This window comes from Scophthalmus maximus, chromosome 7, assembly GCF_022379125.1.
Source record: "Scophthalmus maximus strain ysfricsl-2021 chromosome 7, ASM2237912v1, whole genome shotgun sequence".
In the NCBI taxonomy this organism is placed as follows: domain Eukaryota; kingdom Metazoa; phylum Chordata; class Actinopteri; order Pleuronectiformes; family Scophthalmidae; genus Scophthalmus; species Scophthalmus maximus.
In genome coordinates this window covers 814,682-841,999 of record NC_061521.1, presented here as the reverse complement: position 1 = coordinate 841,999, position 27,318 = coordinate 814,682, and the positions used below count along the sequence as shown (strand labels likewise).

The window sequence follows — 27,318 nt, the reverse complement described above, 5'->3', positions numbered from 1 at the left end:
CATTTCCACATCGGAGTCCAGTGTACCAGTCTCAAAGTTCTAATAATGTTATAAAATATAGATAAAAAGCGTCAGCCATCCTGCAAAGCAACAAATGATGTATGTGAAGATAAAGCTGTTAATGTACAGGCCTACCATGTAACACTGTAGTAGCTAATGTGCTAGCTAACACTAGGTACGTAAACAAGCTAATATAAACTGATATACGTTAGCCTACGTTCAAAAACACTGACGATGTTGTTTTCACAAAAAGTCACAGGTAATGTTGCGAGGCAACGGTAACTAAAATACGTGTTATAGTCTAGCAATGTCGACAGTCGTCTGTGTTAGCTTTCTTACGTCATGTTACGTACCTTGCCTGGCTACGGTTGCCATGGTAGCGTGAGAGGGCACGGCGGGCTGGGAGGAGCTGTTGAGAGAGACGGAAGTGCAGTGGAGGGGGAGGGAGCAGGAGTCGTTGGATTTTGAATTCTGGGATTCTTTTGTAGACTCCTCTGTAGGGTTCAGTGTATCACAAAAGATTTTGAAAGACTATGGTGGTGGACGTCAGACACAGTAGGGGGGATCCAGGGGGCATGCTCCCCCGGAAGAACATTTTCTATATTTCATAAATAAATCCATCAATCTGGTGAAGTTTGATAGCAATTTCGCAGGATAGATCTATGAAGAAATTTATGCTCTTGTAAACAGTCGTGTGCTGCTGTAAGAGATATTTTAATGTATTAGATGAACACCTTAATTCTGTCTGTATTATGATTTTAATTTATTTACCCATATCATACACATGTTTTGTGATCCTCAAAGAAATTAAGATAATTTTCAGACATAAATTTTATATATAAGGGAAGCAGAATGTAATGTAATGTAAGTGTTCTCTCCACTGCTTGAGACATTTTACTAATCTTGCAAGAAATCTGTCTATCTGTCTGTCTGTCTGTCTGTCTGTCACATACTTGCACAAGAAAGTGAAGTGTTGAATTTGGACATGGTTATGACCATGATACATTTTTAATAAACAGCTGATCAGCGCTCTGAAGCAGCAGCAGGGACTCATCAACGAGAGACGTTGTCAATCACGACAAAGGCGTGTAGTTCTCCGGTTCACCGTTCTGTCTGAGTCAAACTATGAATAATCAGGTGAACGGCTGTTAGTTGGTGCAGCACTGGGTCTTCAGGGATCTGAGGACTGAGTCCTGCACGGGGAGCGCTTCACCCCTGCGGATCCCACAACGCCGATCTGTGCAGCCTCACTGGGGATCGTCACTTCTCCCCCCAATCTCTCTCCCCCTCCGGTCGTCCGCATCCTCGTGCCGCTGATGGCCTATGTCGCCTATGCCAAGAACTGTCCCTGCTCTCAATCCTATCGACAGCAGCTTTAAGCTGCAAGAAATTTTGAGCTATCCAGCATTTTATGTCCAGGATACAGTCATTGAGAATATTGAGATGATCTGAGTCATTTTGGTGAAAGGAGAAATACATTTGCGTGGCATCTGCATAAGAATGGAAGCTTAAATATTCTTGTGAATGACAAGGCCCAGGGTTCACATATACAGCATGAACAGGAGGGGTCGAATGACAGACCGCTGAGAGACCCAGCAAGCCTCATATTGGGACCAATGTTGTTCATTTTGTATAAATTATAAAACAATAAAAATCATTACAATTGCAAATGATACAAATGTGATACAAAGAGTCAAATGAATGATATGAAAATGATAGAAGGTTCATCTGAACCTTAATCCGCTATTGCCAGACCAAAATTTATTTTTGCACAAGGGAAACTATGATTGCAATCCTCAAGACACATTCTATGAGGTTTATTGTGTAATGTAATGAGCAACTTTTACCAAAGTTTTAAAAATTTACAAATTTTCTTCTTTATTCTTAATCTCCATTAAAATGTATTTCAGTTACGTCACAGATGTCCACAGATGGCAAAAGGGTCGGGAGATGTTGGTGTAAACTGCAGCTGAGTTTTAACACCTCAACTCACTGATATCTTGTTCTTTGTCAACCTGATATCGCCAGTCGCATCCATCAACAGACTACAGATGGAATTCGCCTTTTATGAAATAACCCTTATGAAATGCAATAAATATAATATGCATTTTGTCTGTTAAATGATTAATGTAATTTATTATTTTTCTCATTCTCTCTGTCAAGGTGTCCCACCTGCCAGCGGGACAGGCACCCTTCAGATGTATCTGCTGGACATTAATGACAACGCACCTCATGTGTTCCCCCCTGAGGTAGAAATGTGTGAGAAGCCAGATCCCAACGCCATCGACATCACAGCCAGTGACCCTGACCTGACTCATAACAGTGGACCCTTCACCTTTGAGCTGGCAAATCGTCCATCATACATTCGCCTCAACTGGACGCTCAGTCACCTCAACGGTCAGTGTAGGACAATATGTCTGAGATGTCAATTTTGTCATGTATTTTCATTCATTTTCACTTTTTTCAAATAGATTTTTATGTATGGTGTTATGTTTGTCAGGTTTCTATTGTATATCTGTTTTAGATGGTATCTTTGAAAATGTGTATGGGGAAATTGCACAACTCTCTCTCCTTTAGAATTGAAATGCAAGCAAAGAGTCCCAATGTGCTCCAGTGACCACCATTAGCAGACTCAAGCTGAACTGTGCAATTCCCAGTGTGATTGAGTGCAAAGGTATTCATGCAGCCGATTGACATCTGTAAGTAAAGAATTACCACTCTTGGCTTCTAATTTTTCCACATATCTATCCTTTCATCTCTATGTTGCGCTGTAGGCGAATTTGCCCAGCTACAACTGAGGATGGGCTCCTTGGCAAGTGGGATCTACGAGGTTCCAATCACAATCACAGACTCTGGCAACCACACAATGTCCAACACATCCTACCTCAGAGTCAAGGTGTGCCTGTGTGATCACCACGGAGACTGTGTGGACATGGAGCGAATCATTGCTGCAGGACTGGGCACCGGAGCCATCATTGCTATCCTGACCTGTATCATCATACTATTCGGTGAACCTCACACACACACACACAGACACACACACACACACACACAGAACCAGGGGAAAGGGGAGGGGGCACTGGAGACACTATTACTTATTATCATTATTGATGATAATAATCATAAATATACACTTTATTTCAATAGCACCTTTAAAAACAATTACAAGGTCCTTCACTATTAAAAAATAAAGAACTGAAGGCAAACAATAGGAAACAATAAAAAGAAGTTGGAAGCATTATGGCAGTAATATGAGTAAAAATGTTACAGATGAGAAAAGAGTGAAAACAAAAATTATTAAAATAGTCCGATCAAAGCCAGGAGGGAAACTATTGTAAAGTAAAAGATTTTAAGGTTTGAAATGTTAAAGGTGAGTTCAAGTCCCGAGAAAGCACAAAACAAAAATATTTCTTTAAACCTACAGTGTGTAATATTTAGAAGAACTTATTCACAGAAACACAGAACAGATGTTTTTTTGTCAACTTTGAATGAGATAAATATAGTTACATGAGGTGGACCCGACCTCTCTAAGGCTCCATATTTGCTATGTCGTGTTGAATACGATTGCACAAACGTCGTATTCGTGTTGAATTTTCATCGCTGCCGGAAACCGGAAATGGAATTGGTGGTGCACCACCATAACGTGTCCCTGTCGGGTGATCGGTTGGTTGCGGTTTGCAACTTTACCACCAGAAAATTACAAAAATTACACACTGGGGCTTTAAGAGAGATTTAAAAGAGGATAAGGAGCCTCCTCTGGGAGTAGCGGTCCCAACGGAAAAGGCCCAGTCACCCTTGGTCCTTACTGAGGACCTCAGGTTATGACCAGGCACATTTGGTATCAAAAGATCTAAAATGTCCTACGGCACAATTCCAGAACGGGCCTTAAAATGTCAACAATAAAACCTGAAATAAATTCTAAAATCAACCTGAAACTAATTAAAAGAAGCTAAAATGGGAATGATGTGCTCTCTCTGTGTGTGTGCTGCGTTTTGGACAAGCTGTAATTTATGCAAATTCAGTTGGTTCAGGCAAATGAAAAGATAGTTACAATAATCGGAAATATAGAGGAAATTAAAGTGTTTATGTATATACAGTATATATATATATACAGTATATATACTGTATATATATAACATTAATATCAGTGGAGACTTGATTCGACTTAACACAATTAAACTGTATCCTTGTCTTCTTTTGCACGCTCGGTCTGCAGTGCTGGTGCTGCTGTTTGTGATGTGGATGAAGAGAAGAGATAAGGAGCGTCAAGCCAAGCAGCTCCTCATCGACCCAGAAGATGACATCAGAGACAACATCCTCAAATATGATGAGGAGGGAGGGGGAGAGGAGGACCAGGTACACACACACAAACACAAATTACGAACCATAAAATACATATAATGTTTCTACACAGCAGCACCCTTCTTTTCTACACCTGCCAAATGCTTTTAATGCAGCGGGTGCCGGTCGAATCATCTTGGTCAGTTGCTCTTGTATTAGCAATCCTCACATGTAGCTTAGAACATAAACATGACGCACATGTTCTTTACGTCTGTGATGTTTCATCCCCCAATTGGTACGCAGAACCGTCAGAGGGACGTACGTTACATGCCTCATACGTTTGCAGCGGTCCACCACATTGTCGGTAGTTGGGTCATGTTTAGTGATTAAGTGTTAATGGAGTTAGTTCACAGCCACTTTTTATGACAATTTACAAATTACCGTGGATTCTGATTATACTCTTGTCAAACAACACTGTATTTTAAACACTGTTCAACCGTGACGTGTCCATTACAGCAACAGGTCAGGAAAAAACATCACATCTGACATCTGACTTCACTTCTGACATCTTACATACCACTTCAAGTTTCTATGTGAAAGTGATCTTTTAACTATGCCGTAGAGGACTGGCTGTAGGGATCTGAAACTTCCTATGATTGCCAGTTGGTCCTAAATGAAACATCTTGACAGCTGTTACATAGACCTCATAAAATTTGGTTCAGTTTTTTATTGTTTTCTATGATTGATGATTAATCGACTTGACCTTGGTAATCCACTGACTTTTCGTCTGTCTCTGTTTTGTCCAATGCTCTTGTTTGTGACCAAATACCTGAAAAACGTAGTGGAAACATGGCTTACAAATACCAACTGTAAGGCTCAACACTTTCAAAGTTACAAGCCTCTTAATTATTTCTGCTCACTGCTTAAGGCTGCAGTTAATAAGACTGGGAGAAGTCTGGACATAGTCTCAGAATTCAAAATCCAACGACTCCTGCTCCCTCCGCCTCCGTTGCACTTCGGTTCTGCCTCCACAGCTCCTCCCAGCCCGCTGTGCCCGCGCAGGCTACCATGGCAACTGAAGCCAGGCCAGTTACATAACATGATGGTCCCACCGGTAAGAAGCTAACACGGACTACTGTCGACATTGCTACACTACAACACGTATTTTAGTTACCGTTGCCTTACTGACTTTTTGAGAAAACAACATGGTCAGTGTTTTTGAACGTAGGCTACCGTAAATCAGTTATATTAGCTTGTTTACGTACCTAGCGTTAGCTAGCAGATTAGCTACTACAGAGTGTTACATGGTAGGCCTGTAAATTAACAGCTTAATCTTCACATACATAATTTGTTGCCTTGCCGGATGATTGACCCATTTATCTATATTTTATAACATTATAAGAGTTTTGAGACTGGTACACTGGACTCCGATGAGGAAGTAAACACGGCTGCCTCGACAAGCAGTCGAGCCAGGAGAAGGAGTCGCCTACGAGGCGCACCTGGGCAGCGGCCATGGGAGATGGGGCAGAGGTCGGTGTGTTTGCCCGACACCCGAGGACCTGGGAGCCGAAGACATAGCTGATTTTCATGTGATGAGCCAGTTGGTACCTGCTGCTGTGTGCTGTGCAATACTTTTTTTTTCATTTCATTTATTTATTATAAAGTTATATTTTTATATTCATGCAACCTCAGTATTTGCCTTGCAATAAAGTGTATTTTTGAAAGTGATTGGTTTCTTATTGCATAAATATACAACAATGTGAAGATTACTGCATTTTTGAATCAATTCAAGGCATTACAAATATATTAATTTAGGGTAATCAGATTCACTGGTTCAGTACTAAGAATGCAATATCTCAAAGAAAAGAATAAAAAATGTATCAGTAGACAAAGATGTAATATTGTCATTCTTTATTTTGCACATTAATAAAATACAGTAGGTGTGTTGAATATTCCCTCCTCAGCTGTTCCCCCAGCAAAGTCAGCATCTGTGTAGAAAAGCAATATAAGTATGTGAAACTATGATCCAGGAAAAAATATTCCTCCTCAAAAATGTATCACAAGTCGAAATACTATGCGGGGAATAAATCATTTGAGTACATATTCTGTAGTCATGATTATCAGTTCGCACAAAATGGGCCTACAATGCAGCATGTGAAGAGAGACTGTGGGCTCAATCAAGTAGTGGTCCGACAGAACATCATCGTTAATGACATATGAAGGGGTTCAAGATAATCTAAGAGGTGAATCCAAAAAACAAATTTTTAGGGTGCAATAGGCCACGCCCCCTTTGAGTAATGAGTACACCATTGTAGGCGTGGCTTCAGGAGTGGCCCTAGATCGTACCCTCCAAGTCCTGTTCGCCTTTTACTGCTTGGTTTCAACGCAGGGGAGATATAAATTTTACTTTGACCCATGGCCAAAGTGGAGTCTTGCTTCTGGAAAACCCACAGGAACTTCACCTCGTATTGAAACACTGCTGCGTTTTTGACAGACGTAGGAGATTACATTTTAAAAATAAATAATTTGACAGTCTGCTCTACAGTGACAAGTAAATACGTAAGTGATGAGTGCATTTGCAAATTTATTAGGCCTACGTGAACGTGACTGTAGCCACAGCTGGGAATATCGACACATACTTAGCATTTAGCATACCATGGGATGCTACGTTTCGTGATAAATAGTGATGCTAACTAAACAGTACGACACTGATGGGGGAGCATTTAGCCGCGAGAGCACAGGCAACAGCACACACTTGTCTGGTAAACCTTCAAAACTGATTACACCGCATGGACAAAAACATATTTTCAGCAACTATGCCATAAACACCGCTTGCCCATAGCCATAGCACTGTGAACCTAGCAACTAGCAGTCTGCATACGTTATGGTCACAGAGTGCGACAATAACATGGAAAATAAAAGATAAATGAAACAGGGATAATTCCCGGTCAAGCAGAACCTGTCATTTGTGAATCCTTTAACTCTCGCTGGGCTGTCATCTGTGGGGCCGCTCCGATGTTTACATCTGCTCGATCTGCTTCCTTCTTTTTAGCTCGTTTTAGCTCTTGGTTTTTGTCCTATATGCAGGTTCTGGCAAAGTAGGTGGGTGGTTTTGGTGTTTTCAAACTAACTCCGCTTCTGCTGCTAGCTCCTCGTTGCTCTTCTTCTTGTTCTTCTTCTGGCTTTTCAGCTGACTAGATGCCTTGTGGCACATTGCTGCCTCTCACAGGTCAGTTTAGGTACTATTTCCAGGAAAGGTCATTTTCAGAGGGATCCTGTGGCAGAGATAAATCCATGACTGCTTCCATTATCTCCATTTGATGCTAAGGGGGGTTTAGTAGGTCTCTCAAAGTCACATTCTGTATTCCTATGTGACATAGCGCAGTATATAACTGTTCTCATTGATATTTATATTGCTGACAATCCAAAAGTGTTGAACAGTTTGTTGCTGTTTGCAGGTTCTGCATGTTTGCAGGTTCTGCATGTTTTATGTTTTCCAATATACTGAGGTCTATTTCTGGGGTGGGTAGTATCCATGGAGGTATGACTGAAAAGTACACTTCACTTTATTAGCCTGACATTGAATAAAGTCATGGTTTCCTCCACACTTTCCACACCTTTTATTTCCTCCACATGCTCCTGCTACATGCATGTAACACTGACAATTGTAACAGCGTAGAGGGGGACGAATGAATTGTCTCAATGGAAACCTCATATATCCTAGACTGACTCTTGTTGGCACAGTATCCTGCTTAAATGTTAATAACACAGCAGTGCCAGACTCTCGTGCTGCTTCAATCTCACCTCCCTTTAAATTCTTCACAATTGCACTGTCTGTTATCTCAGGACTTATGTATATAATTACTTTATCATTTTGAGCTCGACCAGGTACGAAACTTTCAACAGGCCTGTTGTAGTGTCTTTTTGTCAATAGATGCACTGTGAGTAGTTCACATTATCTTATTATTATCATTATCACATTATCTACCGGAGGGCCAAATTAGGGGCTTCCTGTTGACCCCTCACTTCAACTTTTGACCCCTTTGAGTTCTGCATCTCTTCATAGCCTTTCTTAATTCAAACCAGATGTTCCTACTCAAGCCAACGATGGACCTATAAATGTAACCCCCAAGAAGAGTCGGGAGGGTTGTCATTTTGGCCGGACACTCTCCAAGTTCTGCAGTGCTTGTAATCGATGCTGGTCTTTTTGTAATAAACCTTTATATACAATCAAGACGGTGTCGGCGGACTTCTCTTCAATACATCTTCACATCATCGCTACTTAGTATACAACACTGTCAAGTGGATGGCAAACTTTAATGGCATTCACCCTCTGAGCATCAGATAACAGAAGATACAAATATTTCCATTCATCATTTTTTCATTGAGTACATTTCACATTGTGTTTTTTAGCTCCTCCAACAGCCTGAAGGCCTTGTCACTCCTATCTTGAATTTGACGATCAGCTTAAATCCACCTTCCTCTTCAAACCTTGACACTTTCCTCATGCCTTGAGAATCCTCACTCTAACTCACATTCTCAAATGTGTGTTTAGGACTATGATCTGAGTCAGCTGCAGCAGCCTGATGCCCTGGAGACAGAGTGTGTGTAAGTGGGGATCAAACGTCTAGATCAGAGGTCCCTCCATCATGACCACCAGTACCCCTTCTGCTCTGCTGCCTCGCACCCAGGACATCGGTGACCATCCACGAGGTAAAAAAACACACAGGCTCTGTATGTGTTGGGCAAATACTGGAATCTGATATCCACAAACCTCATGCTGCCTTTTAACAAATTGAACTTCTAAGACGACACCTTTGTGTAAGATCTCAGTGTTCTTGTCAGTCGAAACCTGTGTGAGCACTGAGATTCAGTCTGACCAGATTAAGTTCTGGTGTCTGGAGCCAATCCCAGCTGACATTGGGCGAGAGGCGGGGTTCACCCTGGACAGGTAGCCAACGTATCGCAGGACCAACATATAGAGACAAGCAACCATTCACTCTCATATTCACTTCTATGGTCAACTTACAATCTAATTAGAATGAAACCAACCCCACTCTACATGTTTTGGACTTGTAGAGTGTTGCTGCAAGGCTGAGGCAACATTGTCATTCGATAATTTTCATTATCGTCTGAACATTAGCTCCCGAGCGAAAAAAAAAGGTGAAGAGCGAGAACAGAGTACTTGGAATGAATGTTGTCTCTGTGAGAGCTCCGGTATGACCGCCATGCTCCAGACACTGATTTACACTTGAATCTCAAGCGCCGGGTCAAATGTGCCTTTTTGTAAATTCTTATGTGTTGAGTCTCAATTCTGTACATTGCTCCCAGTATAACAGCACCTTGAGAAGTGCCTCACCACGATAATGAGTGCATGTGTGTGTGTGTGTGTGCGCTCGTGCTTGCGTACGTGTGTGTGGGTGGAGTGGAGTCCATTCACTCTAAAGGGCAAAGGATACTATGAGACATCTTGGATGATCCTACCAGCAAAAGGCTAGCTGTACAGTAAGTACAGCTCTGCGTGTCACAGGTTTTCTTTCTCTATCTGATTCATTCAGAAAGTGACGGACACACTCAAAATTTTTAATTGTGTGTACATCATAATCACAGAGTTTAGTGGCCACCAGCCTCTAGTGGAACCAAGTATACAAGTGACAAATATCCGATTTAAACCTGCAGTTAAATGTGTGTCGGGTGACCACAATATAATCAGATAGTGTAAATGCTCCCGAAAAACACTGAGGAGGGATTGTGATCCGGTTGGAGGTGTTCAGAGAGGCATTAGAAACCGTAGCAGCGGCTAGCAGCCATTAGCTGGTGAGCACAGGGAGCAGCCTCAGGCTTAGTCCTCATGTTATTCAAGCCGCCTGACATATCGCAAAGCAAAAAAACCCACAATAACTTCCTGGATGGCTGCCATCTTCTATTCTTCTGCCAGATGTAAATAGTGTCCATGTTGTCTCATGACTTTCTGAAACACTTGTGTGAATACATTAGTGACAGGCTCCTTTTACAACATTGTTCTGGTATTAATGTGACAGCCTGTGTTCACAAATATTAGAAATGTAAATTTCCCCTCTGCTCCCCTACACTGATTTTCCTTTGCAAACTTTCATCATTCAACATCGCATCACGCCAAAGCCTTGATTGAATTGCTATAAAGTATGGCTTTCCTAACACTCTTTCATAGTCAAGGACATTCAGTGACACAATTAATTAGCTTTTTTTCTGAATCAGGGAGAAAATGTTATTTGTAGTGCAGTTAAAATATTCTGTTTTTTGGGTGTGGTCTCAAAAAATGACATGACTGACTTATAACCCTGTCCCCTGACTTATAACTTTGATTTCAAATTCAAATGTTTTGCATGTTTTTATCTTGTCATGGTGGAAATAAACATATTTTTGAGTTAAACATCAATCATACACAAACAAAAAGAATCCTCGGATTCTTAGAATATTTATATATAAATTCAGAGAAATTAAATCGCCTGGTGTTTGGGATTGCTACATTACATTCAAGAAATGCATTGTGGTTTTTGTTTTTGAGGAATTTTATTTTTTTGGATGTAACTTGGGCATCATGGTCAACAGGGGAGACAGTTGGCAAAGAAATACTTTTTGTATTTGAGATCAAATGTTCTGTTATTTCAGAGGTAAGATAACCTCTGGGCCTACAATGCAGCATGTGAAGAGAGACTGTGAGCTCAATCAAGTAGTGGTCCAACAGAACATCATCGTTAATGACATATGAAGTGGTTCAAGATAATGTAAGAGGTGAATCCAAAAAACAAATTTTTAGGGTGCAATAGGCCACGCCCCTTTTGAGTAATGAGTACACCATTGTAGGCGTGGCTTCAGGAGTGGCCCTAGATCGTACCCTCCAAGTTTCATAAAAATAGCAAGAGCCATTTATGAAATCTAAATTTGTCATTTTGGAGCGCCCCCCTCCAAAATGACGAACTGCCTAGGAGAAGTTTGAAAAGTAGGTTTTGGATAAATCACGATTTCGACGGGTGAAAAGTCAAGGCGAAAGTTGGCGTGGCCACTATGAAAAACATTCAGCTCCATTCAGGGAACGCGTGGATATAAGGTTTATAAATGTGCAATGTATGGTACGGGAGTTATAGGACAAAATGTTTTTTTTTTATTATAGAGCCCCCTATGGGCGGAAGTGTGTACATTTTTGTGCCTGAGGTGTGGGCAGGGTTCTGGACCAGTCCTGCAAATTGCACAACTCCACCATGCACGGTTTAGGCTGTGGCAGGACCTTTATCTCCAGAAAAATAAGAATAATCTTTGCGAAACAAAAGGGTTCTCATCACTGCGGCAACGTGGTTCCCAGCCCCCTCGGGCTTGGACCCCTAATAACAAACTCACTGTGTTGATTCCACCTCAAACCTCCAGACCTCCTCTCCGTGTCTCTGGAACACTACTATCTTTCTACCACAGATATTCACTCATTTGGTTATAATCATTAGGGGTCCAAGCACGAGGGGGCTGGGAACCGTGTTTTTGCCACAAAACTCCTTCAAACTCCTGCTAGGCCTTGTGTCCGATCTGCACAAAACCTGGCACGCAGCATGTCCAGAGGGAGCTCACAACAAGTTATCATAATGTGTGTAGCTAGCTGCCAAAACAATAACTTCTGAATATCTCAGCCAAATTAAATGCTAAAGGAGATTCTTGTTTGCTAGCACACTCTGAGGTTTGCCAACAAATGTGATAAAGATTGGCCTCTAGGGGGCGCTACAAATATGACTAATTTATATCTCATTAATGGCTCATGCATTTTTCACAAAACTTGGTGGGTACGATCTAGGGCCACTCCTGAGGCCATGGTCTTCTGATTACTCAAAATGGCCGTGGCCTATTGCACCCCAAATATTATGTTTTCGGAATCACCTCTTACAATACGGCGTTTATGGTTCCATTTTCATGGGCTCCAAGAGTCGTCGGGGGGGGGGGGTTGATCGCCAGAGCTTGGACCCCATCATAAACTGCTTGCAGTTCTAGTTTGGATTATAGTGGTCAAGAGTTGTGCCACGTCACTCCCACATCTGTGGTGATATCAATTGAATACTTATCAAACTGTTCTGTGACAGTTAGTGTACACTAACATAAGTAATAACATTATGTAAAGGGTTAGGTCATATTATGTCACACAAAAACACTATATAAAGTTTTCTAAAGCAAATAAATCCAGTCGATCAGGATTTTAATTCGGATCTGCACCAAATTGCACAACAGTCACTTAAATATGTCATTTATATGATATTTTTCATCAAGATCCCCTCTGTCCGGATCCACGCCAAATGTTAATGGGTTCTTTCTTTGCCAATGTCCCATCCTTCCACCATGTTTCTCGGAAATGTCATTCTTTAGTTTGACTATCTTCATTATTCAAGTAATTTGCTCATTTACACACTCACACATTTCTGTGTGACTGTGTTCATAATATGTATATATGTATTGTTGGAAAAATAAAAAAATTAGAGAGGGGAAAGAAAAGGGAAAGGTGTTAGAGGTTAATCAGCTTACTCCTGGAGGGTGTTGGAGTGAGCCAGTGGGATGGCAGAGGACTGGTGTGTGATCGTGACTGAACGAGAAGGAGGATACCCGTCTGGCCTGTGTGTGTAAATATGTTGTGTATACAGAAGAGAGGAAAAAGGTGACTCAAATGGAATAACTGTTCTGGTGATATGAAGACCTGCTAGGTAACTATTAACTTAATGGTGCATTCAGTAGCTGGGTTACGTTTGGGGGAGGGAGCTCTGGCTTGCTGACGTGTGTTGGACTGGTCAACCACTCTCTCCAATTCCTCATTGCAGGCACTAATGTCTTCATTGCTTTAAGATTATTCTTCTCTAAAGAGAGGTAAAAAGAGAATGTGATCACAGCTTGCATGTCAGTCAATTTATCTCTGAGGAGCTTCAGCTCTGGCCACTAGGGGTCTCTGGCCACTTAGTTTACCTGTCTGTAAATGCGCTACCTAGGGCTTTATTGACCTCTTGTGGTAGGTCGCTAGAAGGAGCACAGGTGAGGTTAAAACCTGGGTTTTACAAGGCAGAGGTGTAATGCTGAACATTTTCCTGAATCCTATCTTCTCAGGAATTTAGTAAGGTGAACCAGCAGGGAATCAAACCTGCAAATATGGTGTTTTTAGCACCAGGTTTCAAAAGTTGTGTCACAGCTAAGTGAAAGTGTGTTAGTATCTAAGAAACAAGAATAGCAATCTTAAAATGCTAACAAAGAAAAAAAAATTACTTGAAAATCAGATTTTCTGGAAAAATGAATTAATTCAGTGTTTATAGTTATGAATTATTGTACATAAATATTGCAATAAAGTTGGTATGCGGAGAGCCTCAGAGACCAGCCGTGCCATCGCTGGTGTCGGAGTTCTGACAAATATAATACAATACCGATCCAACATGTGCTATCAAAAATTAGCATCACAGTAAATAAAGCTGAAGTGATTCCTCGAATAATTTGAATAATGCGATTACTAGAAATCATTGGGGCAAAATTATTTGCCCTGGTGATTTTTCATTTGATTTTTTGTTTAATCAATGTTACTAACGTTATACTGCTCACTGTGTTTCTGCACAGATGATTATTACTGTCGCACAACAGGCTTCTGCTGTTGACGCAGTCGGCGCGGATTACAAATGGATAAAAAGAGCGAAAACCATGAAAGAGGCGGAAGAAAATGCCGGAACGTGTCCAAAGTTTGCGATCATTTTTTACTGATAAAAAAACAGCAGTACCGGTTGGGCACGTGGAGCGGTGCGTAGGGCAAAGGCACCGCAACAACGCTGGGTTCAAGGGTCCGGAGAGAACAGGGCCAGGCCAGAGGTGACCAGTGAGGTGCAATTTAAGCAATAAAAATGTTGCTTTTTCTGAAAAGGAAACCACACAGTATATTTACTATTGCTCCTGTTGTATAAGTGGTGTAACTCCTCTTGTGAATGGGGCAGTGAGTAGAAAATGTGCGGTGTGGTGTAGGGGTGGGAATCTTTAGGCACCTCACGATTCGATTCAACCTCGATTCAGAGGGCTACGATTTGATTATAAAACGATTATCGATGCATCTTGATGCATCAGAAAAAAATTGTATACATCAAAATGATAAAAATCATTTATCATTTTGTTTTGATCAATAATGAAAAATAAACAGATACATTTCTTTCCATTATATTTTATTAATAGTAATCAATGGAAGAGACATGTTTACTGGAAGGTTATATATGCCAATATATTTCCCAGCAAAAAAAACAACAACAACAAATGTGCCTGTGGCAGTAAAAAAAAAGACTTCAATGTGTTCTAAACTTGAAAACATTAAGCTGCTCTTATCCACAAATAAATAAACACTTCTTTTCCAACAAAATCCTCCTGTTATGGGAAATAAGCATAGAAACCCTGAGGCATTTAGTAGTAGCTTACATAGCAAAGGTGATTAGCTGGTGGAAGCTGAACGTTAAGAGCAGGGGGAGGCAACGTGCTCCAGTGGCAGTAGAAATGTCTGACCTGCAGAGACACTGCTGCCTGGAATCTATCAAACAGTGCGCTTCTACCTTTATACAGTACTAATGAAGGTTCCTGCTTGAGCTGCCAATACGAGGGAGTTCTCAGGACTGCTCTCAGAACATGCCTAACACTTCAGTCACTGCAGCTGAAGCAGAGGATCTTTTCAAATCAGATGCACAGGTCTGAGGTTCACCATGTCGCAGGCATGTTGATTCTATATTTTATTGTATCTATATGCTACAATTTTAATTATTTTATTGTTTTAGAGACATCAATATATATATAATAATTCTTATAATTCTTATTGATTTATTTTTTGGGGGGTGCAGGAGGTGTTAGCCCAGGGTGCCACGCAAGCTAGAACCGACACTGGCTGGGAGCAGGCATAGAGAATGTTGGGATACTAGATTGAGAAGCTGCCAATATAACTGCACATCAGAAAGTGGTGTATACAGTACAGTACAACATCACAACAACTCACAGACAACAACAAACAGATTTTACAAAGCAGTACATCACATTTTAAGGATCATAAATCGCATCGTCTCCATGGTCCATGATCACATGATTAATTTGTATAAAGCAATGGTTCAAGTGTTGTTTTAGAAATACTGAAGTTTGTGTATTCTCTGATATGGGCGGAAATTGAGTTCCATTGTTTTTTATTATTTATTTATTGCCTCTGACAATGAGTTTACATCTTCCCTCCTGTCTGGTTTTTGTGTTTGTCTGCCTGTTTATTTGTTTGTTTGTTTGTTTGTTTGTTTGGGCCAGGAAAGAACCCATTCAATTTTGGCGAGGATCTAGACAAAGGATCTAGGATTTCTTTTTTTAACATTGCGAGATTGGGGATTTTTTGGGGACTTGTGGGAGGTCTTGGCTCTGGGCAAGGCAAGTTTATTAGTATGGCACATTCAACAACAAGGCAATTCAAAGTGCTTTACATAAAACATTAAAAGCATTGGGAAGAAACACATGTAAAATGATATTAAAATACAGTCATTAAAAAGAGAAAAAAAAGCATGCTAAAGTAGAAAATAAAGGTGATAAAAGTTACAGTGCAGTACAAGAAATGCATAGATAGTCTATTTACTGAAAGGCAGCGGCAAACAGGAAAAGTCTTCAGTCTTGATTTAAAAGAACTGAGAGATTCCAGATATGTGGAGCATTAAAACGGAACGCTGCCTCTCCATGTTTAGTTCTGACCCTGGGGACAGAAAGCAGACCTGTCCCAGACGACCGGAGAGGTGTGGATGGTTCATAGCAGAAGATCAGAAATGTATTTCTCTTGTCGCGGGAATCTATGCCAGCGGGTGAGCGTGAGTGTGTGTTTTATGACAGTATGACTCGCAAAACAGCTGTAACTCCAGCTCCCAGGTCAGCGACCCGCTCTCTCTGGTGTCTCTGTCGCTGCTGCCTTGTTATCTCAGCACCACGGACGGAAGACCACCATAGCAAAGGGGGATAAAGACACGGGCTATTTTCAAGAGTGTCCACCTGAAACATTTCCGTGGGCGACAACACGTTCATCCCCTGCTCAGCCACCCTCGCTCACTGGCTTCGTCCTCGACCTGAGGCACGCATGAGCTCTGAGGTGCAGGGGGAGAGAGGAGGTCGGCTCTCCTATTTGACTTCCACTGGCCCCTGTTGATTGTACTAAGCTCCCAAAGGAAAAACACCATGTGACGTTCAGGTCGGTGCCTGTTCTCTTGTCGGTCACTTTGTCGGGTGCCTCCTGTGTGGAAGCCCTACAAACCAACAGTCTACTTCCCTAAAATTAAACCTCTGTGTCAAGAGACCTATAAGGAACTATTCCGATATGACCCTAACAGTTATTGAAGGCCTTACTGAGCTAGAACTCTAGAACTCTACTCAGGGAATAATCCTCACAGAGTTTCTCTACCCATATTAGATGTGTGTTTGTCAGTCGTGTTGTCGTTGTGTGGGTTTCAGGGCTTACCTGCAGGAGTGAGCATGCAGCGTCAGTCTCACTCTTCTGTATGTGTGTGTGTGTGTGTGTGTGTGTGTGTTTGTGTGTGTGTGTGTGTGTGCAGTGGCGGTTCTAGACAAATTTTATTAGGGGGGCCAAGGAGGGGCCAGTGTTTAACCAGAGGGGCACATAAAAAAATGGCAACAAATGATATTTTAAGATTATAAACTTTATTTTACTTTAAAATCATGTTAACATTTAATTTGTACAAGAGTTTTTAACTTCACGACTCTGTATTTTTCTGTCCAAAACTCTCTTCAATTGATGGAATTCATGCCCTAAATCATCAAAATCATATAAACATTTGTTTTGTACAAGGGTGGGTGCAAGTGCAAGAGAGGTAGGGCCATACAAAATGAAAAATAAAAAATACAGTACAGGGTACAAATACAGTGTGTCAACAATGTGAACAAAACTCCAGGGTTCAACAAAGGGTGCAACAATGTGCCATTTCCTATTTATTTTTTCAGTGTGGAGAAACTGTGTTCCCAAGAGGCTGAGCAGGAAGGGTTACAGCAATCTGTCACAGTGTAAAGAGCTCAAAGAAAACTTCCCTGTATGGCTCAATAAAACAAAACAGCTCAACTGTACTGCATGACTTTTTAACTTCACCACTCTGTATTTTTCTGTCCAAAACTCTCTTTAGTTTTGTCTCTGTCCAAAGTCACTTACGAGATGAAATCGTTTTTGCTTACCTTCCGCTTCGACTCTTGCAACAGGAGAAACTGAGCTCCTTTCTCCGAGAGTTGTTGCTGAGCTCTCATTCACCGAGCAGCAGCACCACAGTGTTTGGGTGCGTGGGTAAATTAGAGCGGCGCACGATGGCGCTCGCGTGTGAAATCATAATAAATTCATAATTGTTTTATTTTGTCAGCACGGGGGGGCCACAGAGGGGGCCAGGGACATGTCTACAGAGGCACGGGCCCCCATAGGCCTCTGTGTGTCTCACAGAGAAATAAAGGATGACCGGAAGCTTTTGCTGAAAGTTTACATTATTTTTATTTAATCGCTTCATATTTACAATTACAATAGAATATTAAAGAGAAATTATAACATAATTATGACATTTAAATCATAAAATTATTATGTGGAAACATTTGGATATATAAAAAGAATAGTATGTTAAAAACGAATCCAATGGTAAAACCATGTTTTATCCTGTAATTTCGTTAATTTAATTTTTTTAATATATTTTGCTCAATTTGGTTTGATGACTCTTTAATTTGGTATTGATGGTTATCATTTCAACACAGCAGACCAGAGGAAGCAAAAGTTAGTCGCTAGAAGGGAAGAGTTAGCCTGTTTATCTAACCTGTTACCAGTCTTTGTGCTGACATGCACCATACCAACAACTCTACTTAGAGCCTTCAGGCGGATGCTGGTTGCTCAAAAGATGAGCATGGAACTCTGTATAAAGAAGCAGTTAGTGGTTTGCACAGGCCAGGGGGTTGGTACTGGCAGGGTATCCTCTTCAGAATGGCTTCACTCCCATCAAAACCCCCCAGCCAACTCCTGGGTAACAATCCACCACTGACTCGGTTACACAAATATCCTGTCCCTGTATACAGAAGCAGTCAGTGGCCTGCGTTAACAGAGAGCAGAGCAGGGGTTATGAATGGCATGGAATCCTAGTCAGAATGGCTTCTCTTCATCAAAACCTTTAGGGTTAAACTGTAAGGCCAAAGATGCCCGACAGCCCACGGCCCCACTCAAAGCAAGGAGGGCCCCTGACCCTCCTCTTTAGGTGAAGCCCAGGCCAGTGAAGGGGGGGTATCACCTCCTGTCAGCCAGAGCGCATTCTTCATGTTGCAGCTGGCAGAGTGCAGTCACTCCTTGTAAATCAGACCTCCTGATTCATTTTAAAATTAAAATATGCCTTCTTTTTTATAAGAATTATAAAACATAGCTTTCACACATTGAAAATACAAAAGAGTTGGGATACACGCAAAGACCCTAGGACCTGTAAAAGCCACCCATCATTTACATAAAGAGCCAGTCTCAGGACACTACCGACTGCCATTTGAGGCAATGGTCCCAACCCCAATCCATATAACATATAACACCTATGATGCATCTAGTTCAGTAATTTTTCATCCTTTTGCTTGTTGACTATGTGAATAGGTGTATCCATGTACCGCAGGTTGTATATTTATGGCGTTATATTAGCTTACAATTAATATTTAAGTATATTAAAATTAAACAAATTAATAAATAACCTGTGTCATATATACAGACGTGTAAAAAATGTAAAGAGCTATTTTCATGTACACAGTTGCCTATGTATGTATATTAAAACGGCCATAAAAGATGAAACATATGCTGTTAATCTTTGTTACAATGTGATTTAGATGTAAAAATAGGGGTTATGTTTGACTCGTGATAAACTGGAGGTCACAGTTTTGCAGTCCTGTTATCCACCACATCACACGTGTTCATGCTGCTGGTCCCAAACGCGGTCCAATACCGCAGCCTTTTTAACAAGGAGCGCGCTCTGTCTCTACCTTAAAAAGCGCGTACACGGCTGAAGGTCACTTAAACACAAAAGGCTTTCAGCGCTGCGGTCCAATATAGCGCATGCGCTCTGCCGGAGGACAGCTTCACAGACTGCAATATGGCGAGAATGCCTACCAGTGGCGACGGGAAGCAGGAGTGGATGAGCTGCCCCGAGAGGAGCAAGGATGAGGATGACGAGGAAGAAGATGAAAACGAGATCCAGGAGGTCCAGATCACCGGGGACGACGAGGAGTCCGACGGAGAGTCCGTGGGGCTTGAGTGGGAGTCGGGGTTCACGGTGCTGGACTCCAGCGGTTCTGTCGCGGCGGTCGTTATGCGGAGTATGGACCGCGGAGAGGAGGGGGGAGAGGCAGACTCCTTCAGCAACAGTATCCCGGCAGGGCTGGAGTCACACCTGGTTGGAGACCTCCAGCGCTCCGAGCGGAACAGACTGAGCGAGAACACGCGCCTGGCCACCCGCTACGCGGTGAGGATCTTCAGGGAGTACCTCAGCGAGAAAGCCCAAAGTCCGGAGTTTGAAACTCTGGAAAAGGGGGCGCTGTGCGCAGTGCTGCGCTCCTTTTACGCGGAGGCGCGCTCCAAAAGTGGACAGTTATACAGTAAGTCGTCCCTCATCAGCATACGGAGCTCGTTGAACCGCTACCTGAACGAACCGCCCTACTGCCGCACATTGGACTTGACCAAGGACCCAGAGCTGCGCAGTGCTAACCTCACCCTGGCCGCGGTAATACGGAGGCTCGAGGAGCAAGGAGCCGGTCCCGTGGTTCAGAAACAAGCCATCACGCGCTCGGACCTGCGGAAACTGTACGAGTCCCCTGTATTCAACACCGAAACGCCGTTTGGCCTGCTAAACAAAGTCTGGTTCGAGACCTGTATGTATTTCTGCACCAGGGGCCGAGAGAACCAGCGGGAGCTGGAGGAGGATTCGTTCGGCCTGGCCGTGGACGACGACGGGAGAAAGTTTGTCTATTTTAAAGCTCTCGGACTGTACTACAAGTCCCGCTCCACCGCCTGGACCAAGAAGCGTCCGGACCCAGATGAGGACACCTTGCCGCGAATGTACGAGACGGGCACGGAGCAATGTCCGTACGCCAGTTTCGTCCGGTACGTGTCCAAACGGAACCCGCTCTGCAGGGCGTTCTTCCAGCGGCCCCGGGACCACTGCTGCGCGAGCGATGTGACGTGGTACGAGAACAAAGCCATCGGTAAGAACCTGTTGGGCACGAGGATGCAGATGTTGTCACGCGCCGCAAAGCTCACCAAGACCTACACCAACCACTGCATCGGCGCCATCTCCATAACAACACTTAACAGCATGGTGGGCGCCGCGGGCACCAGGTCTGTGACGACGCTTTACGTTGCCCCGGAAACGGTCAACGGTCACGCGCAGGCCCTCGCGCTCCCGTGCCTCCGCGGGGTCACAAACTCTCTGGATCGGAAGCCGCAGCAGTCAACGGAGGCAACTACGTTAACCGCACAATCAACAACAGCAACAACAGCATCAGTTGGAGTCAGTGATAGGGAGGACCCGGGGGGCCCTCACGCCAAGAAGCTGTGCGTGCGCCCCGGGACACGGGAGAAGTCGCGTTTGGTGCAGAGCGAGACGGTGCTTGCAAGAGCTATGGATCATATTCATATACAAGTCGCCGCGACCACACAGGTAACACGGGTCACGTGGTCGTTCATCAGCTTCAGTAGTACAGCCGGTATCTTGTGTGTGTGTGTGTGTGTGTGTCAGCGGCTCGTGCGTAAAATCCTAGTACATTTATATATGGAGATTTCCACTTACACCAGGTGCAGTAATGACTTGACATTAGTCCACAATTACTTGTATATAAGATGATATATTTGTTTTGTATACAAAGTCTTAATCTGTAAAGTAATCTGGTATCTGAAAGCCATTAGGCATTACATAGTCTTGCTGCATCCCCCCTCTCCATCCTCCTTCTCAGGTTTCAAGTCAGCGTCAAGCCTCTCTGTCTCCTTCATCTCCTCTGGGTCCTGCCGGCATACCTACACCAGCCCAGCTCACCAAAACCAACGCACCTGTCCACATAGATGTTGGAGGACACATGTACACAAGCAGCCTGGCCACCCTCACCAAGTACCCTGGGTCGAGGTGACACAAAAAATAATTCTCAAAATACCTTCATAACCTCAAAACACACTGAACACATGACTTTAAATCAAGATGTTTGCTTTGGTACTCATTTAACTTGCCTTTGCATTTCAAAAGGTCTACAACCTTAATACCTCAATTTCAAGTTCCAAATTAAGTATATGAATTTCCCATAATTTACATATCCATTTGAAAAAAGACTTACACTGTGATTATCAAATTGAAGTGTTCCTGAGGTTAGGTTTTGATCCGAAATAATTTCTAGTGCAAATGTTTCATATTTTAAGATACTTATTGAGTATTCATGTATATAATAGAATATGAAATTGGGGTTAAATGAATGGATACACACCAGATTATCATGTATTAAATGCCTGTTTTCACAAAATAACATTGCATCCATGAGCTCTCAATTTGAATTGCAAAAGGGAGTTCAGTCTTCAGTCAAGGAGCATATAAAATAGGGTATTGTGTAACTGTTCCAATTTATATAGTCATTAACTGTATATTATTTAAAGCTGAATTTGTACTAATTACCCACTTAAATTAAAGAAAAATACATTAATCACATAATCATTATTAATTGGTAAATTTATGGACTATTACGATAGAAAATGATGGGTCTCAGTCTCATAGTGAACCATACAAGAAGTGGGTAAAGTTTTTCATGTTTTGCTCTGTGACTCATCAGAACTTATCAGTCAGCTTCTGTTTATATCATCTATAAACAGTAGGTTAACTTGCTGTGTTAGAATGCTCCTGTTTGCCATATTCTCAGAATTTCAATTTGTTTGGTCTAATAATGAGTTCATATTTTGTTAATACCATCTTTTTATGTTTCTTTATAATTCCTTTTAGAGTTTAATAATGCTACCATGTAGAGGGCACTCCTTTTAAGACGATCTTGAAAAATTACACTCAGTGAGCACTTTATTAGGAACACCATACTCATAGTGGGTAGATCCTCAGTTCTTCGTGTCATTCCACAAGATGTTGCAATCTTTCCTCTGAGATTCTACTTTATGTTGATGTGACTTTATATCACATCATTTCTGCTGATTTGTCAGAAGAACATACATCCTGCTAAATCTCCGTTCTACCACATCACATAGGTGTTGTACTGGATTGACATTTGGTGACTCGGGACGTCACTGAAGTTCCCTGAACTCACTGTCACGTTCATGAAACCAAATTGAAGTAGCAATTAGAAGATGGCACACGTGGTCAGTGACAATAGTCAGCGGGGCTGTGACACTCAAACCATGAATGATTGTTATTAAGAAACTCTGTACACTGTTACACCACCAGCAACCTTAACTGTTGACACAAAGCAGGTTGGCTCCATCATGCTGTCGATGCCAGATTCTGAGCCTACCATCTGCAGCCTCAGCAGAAAATCCAGATTCATCAGACCAGGCTATGATTTTCTCCTCCAGTTTTGGTGAGTCTGTGTCCACTGCTGAGGCTCAGTGGATGAGCAGCATCTCATTGGAATGTTCACTTTTTGTTTTGTCTTTATTTTGAGTAGACTGTTGTTTGTGAAAATCCACGGAGATCAAATTTAGAAATACACAGTCACAGGATTATTTTCTTTTCCTCCCATTGATGTTTGATGTGAACATTAAATGAAGCTCCAGACATGTATCATAAAACAGGGTCATAGTTAACACCCCAAAATATCTGGTAATAAGGTATCTATTCTTCCACCAACCACTAATGATTGTGAGAAATACAGTAATGGATGAGGGGAAGTAATGGCTCCTGCAGAATCTCTTTTACTAAAATAAATATGTCATCAATACTTTTTTAGTCTCTTCACAAGGTCAAAATTTAGCTGCTGTAGTGCCTTATGAGATGTCTGAATATATCAGACAAATAGCCGTTCCAAACTTTTGTCTGGTATTTGATGAAGTAGTCTTTGTGTCACTGTCCTTGTTTTGTTTCTGGCAGGATCAGTCGTCTTTTTGATGGAACTGAACCCATTGTGTTGGACAGTCTCAAGCAGCACTACTTCATTGATCGGGACGGCCACATGTTCCGCTACATACTTAACTTTCTCCGAACTTCGAAACTTCTCATCCCCGATGACTTCAAAGTGAGTGTTTGTCTGGAGCTTTGATCAGGTACAACCACACTGTCATTGCGGCGTGTCTGAACAATAGAGTCTGTGATGTCCCGTAGAGGTTTCTGAAGAGCGGTTTTGAAGCTCAGCTTGGGGGGCGACGTGGCCTGACTGCCCGACTAATCCAAAAAGGTGGAGCATGGTTGGAGCTGTGGATGGTCGAATAAAGCCTGGTTGCAGAAAAAACATATCTACCTAGCAAGCTAGGCTAAGAAGATAGGTGTTGTGCTCCTCTGCATTGCTGTTCAATTTCTGTTGGGTTGTCATTGGATATTGTTCATACTGTGGCTCGAACTCGTCACCAAATTTTACCAACTACAAGTGCAAACATGTTTGAAAGCCGTTGCAGTGTCTCAGCTCACCATGAAGTCAAGTCTGTGTTTAGATTTTAAATGTGTAGTCTACATTTATCCCATTACAAAATTAATATGGGGAAATAATAATAATTGAGTCAAAACAGATTTGTTTTTGTAGAACACATGGTTAATGTTGGTGATGTATATGGTGTTTGTGTCTGCAGGAATACTCCTTGCTGTATGAGGAGGCCTTTTTCTTCCAGCTGGCTCCGCTGCAGGCCGAGCTGGAGTGCTGGAGGATGGATCAGGAAGCCAGGAGTGTGTGTCAGGAGTGTGAGTGTGTTGTGGTTCGCGTGGATCCGGAGCTGGGAGACAGGATCAGCCTGAGCGGCCACTGGGCCATAATCGAGGAGGTTTTCCCTCAGGTCAGAGACGTCAAGTCCCTGAACACCGGCTGCAACCACGACTCCACACACATCACTCGCTTTCCACTTGATGACTACTGCCACCTCAACTCGGTGCAGGTACAAAACACACAGGGTTCAGTTTAAACTTAACACCACAGTTGATAAAGGATCAGACTGCACAGGGATTAGATTTGGTGCCAGGAACTTTTAGCAGCACTTCCCCATTTTTGTTATTAAGATCTTCTGTAACATAAAACAGGCACTTGCAGAACCTTTAATGAAATTTGTGACTCACTATGCTATGCTAGGCACACATCTCAAACAAACAAGGTTTGTATTAATTAAACATCTTAAAGTCAAGAGTATCTCTACAGCAGTGGTCACCAACCCATCAATCTTTGAGACTTTCCCTGTAGCTCTCAAAAATAACAGGAAAAATAAATATATGGTAGCACAGGGAGAGAGAGACAGGAGGCCAGTGTAAAAGTTATAACGTTCAGCTTTTATTAAGTCCAACTGGGACAATTAGAACTGTGAACACCGGACCAACCCAGTCTCTTTTAAGTTTCTCATGTAAGTAAACAATATCTATACTCATTTATTCCAGGTAGATGTAGATGCTTTTACAGTCAACATACAACATACCAAATAAATACCTATTTATGTATCTACCGCGCCTTGAACGGCTTTCTGGTATCATATTTTTATGTTGATTTATTATTATTTAATTAACAGTTTACAGTTCAATTTGTTTTTTGCTTGTTTGAATGGTGCTGACCATGAAAAAATCGGCCAAAAGTTCTGTGAGAAATAAAACAGCAGTATTCCATAACTCAGTCATGTAGCTGGCTATGTGTGTCTTCCTTTAGGGGAGTTGATTATTTGTTTCACAGTTGAGATGGCTAGGATTAGTATGGGATCAGTATCGGCAGATACTCAAGGTTGCGGGATCAGTTTCTGATCAGACAAGAAAAAGATGAAGAAATAATAATAAGATAAACCACAAGGTGTAGTTGGTACAATGATTCATAACTGCACAGTAAAAATTGTCTAAAAAATCTCTCAACTGATGGGAATAGATAAAATTCCTCGGCCCTCGGTTCAAACACCTTGTGAGTAAATAAAATACTTTGTATGGACCAAAGTGTAAATTAGACGCTGGCCTAGGTGCTCAAATTAGCCTGTTTCAGAAGAATTTTTACTTTGAGAATTTTGAGTCGTGAGAATTATTTTCAAAATTTCAGTTTTTTCAATGTTGTGACTGATTACAGAATGAATTTAACAGACGCACCTTTCTTTGAAACAAGGAAATAAATATTGTTGATGTCTGCTTTGTGTGTGATCGCAGGTGTTGGAGCATTTACAGCAAAGAGGTTTCTGGATCACAGGCTCATGTGGCGGTGGAGGGGATTCTTCTCAGTTCAGTGAATACATTCTAAGGAGGGGGGGCAGAGTCAGCCAACAGCCCCCCCACCCTGATACAAGTCAAACAGGAAGTCAGGGACTGACGTCAGAGGAAATCAAACAAAGTCACATATCAGCAACGACTTTGCGTCCGGTGGAGACCTTCTACATTTCAACATGAAAGACGTCAAAGTGACCAGACATGGACACTGAACCTCTGGCAATCTGAAGTTACAGTTGCCACATTCATGTCTGATGGTAGAATCATTACAGTAAAACCATTGATCCATCCGAGCAGATGTTGCAGGGGATCATGGGACCACATCCTAATTTGTATATAATAATGTTAAATTTTCTGTTAATATAAAAATGGAGGATAGTATTAGAAAATTAAACTTTTTATCGTGGTATATTTCATCATGGCCATTTTCCGCCATAGATGAGACACCAGCTGCAGGAGTGTCATGGAGCAGTCAATTAAATTAAGTTAAAGTTAAGTAACTCCTGATTTTTTTTTATCAGCTATAAATCCAGATGTTTGAGCTTATAGCTGAGCTCCGTTAAATCACTGACAAGACTCTTTGAGCTCTGAAGCTTTAAGCAGCTTTAAAAAAGAGAGCAAACAGTAATTTTGCTTCTTTTTCTTTGCTTCTATATGTACTATAACAGGTGACAAGACAAGTATTGCATTTTCTGAGACAGTCTTCCTAAGTAAACACAACATTAACTATACTGGACAAATACCTCTAGTGGTCTTTGGACTATAACGTTATTAAAAGAAGGCAATGACATGTATCACGTATTGTTGTTTGGTTCAGAGGACCTGTTGCTTTTAATGGTAAATATACATTTTCCATGACATAGATTGATGGAGTGATCTAGCTGCTCTTTACTTAGTGACTTCAGATGGTGACGAGTCAGTGCAGACTGCTCATCGACACCACAAACTACTTTCTGTCTTTCAGACATGAGCTTTCTACAAACTGTACTGAATTTTTTTTTTCACCCAAGTTGACTGGTTGCACTGTACTGTATGTACTGTATGATCAATACAACTTTCTATAAGTTGCGGTGTATAAAACATGATCCTTATTTGCATGTGCTGTTGCATTGTTTTGTAATTTTTTTGCAAAGGCCTTTGGTTACTTTCACCCGGAGCAACTCCAACATGTTTGCATTTGGTAAAGTAAAATATGAAAGCACAAATAGTGTTAGTGAAAAATTTACTTCTGATATGCAGCAGGTTCATTGTAGTCGCACATTTTCCCTTTTCATTTGTTTTTACAAAATGAGGGCAGAAGAGTAATTTTAAGTACTGAAGTACTTCAGTGGTTCCTTTTGCTGTGGCAGCAGTTTGCAGTCTGGATGGCCCACAGCAGCTTATTCCCAACTATAATTCCATTTTATACATTTTATTATATTGCTAAGGAACCTCTGGCTGTCACATGATACTGCATCAGTCTTTGCAGCAAAAGACAGATTAACATAAAGCTGACAAAGCAGGGCTCAACAGTTGGACCAAAATTCTGTTCCTCGTTGCACCGGTGCGCCGAACATTAGGGCAACTCATTCAATTCTCATTCAAATGTCCAGTTACATGCATTATTATTTTTAATAAATAAAAGTTCTTAAAATCCTTTTTGATTGATTTCTTTCAA

At 41.8% G+C, this 27,318-nt stretch overlaps 1 long non-coding RNA gene and 2 pseudogenes across 1 annotated transcript; 2 read left to right on the top strand and 1 right to left on the bottom strand.

The window, feature by feature from the left end:
- Positions 1–8,983, top strand: part of LOC118318156 — a 51,847-nt pseudogene extending 42,864 nt beyond the window's left edge.
- A 7,968-nt stretch (positions 8,984–16,951) lies between these two features.
- On the bottom strand, positions 16,952–19,553 carry LOC118318424. Its single transcript, XR_004795717.2, has 2 exons — positions 19,427–19,553; positions 16,952–18,380 (listed from the first exon to the last, which is right to left on the bottom strand). It is a non-coding gene; the product is annotated as an uncharacterized LOC118318424 (long non-coding RNA).
- LOC118318423 lies at positions 19,336–27,297 on the top strand (annotated as a pseudogene).
- Positions 27,298–27,318: the final 21 nt, after the last annotated feature.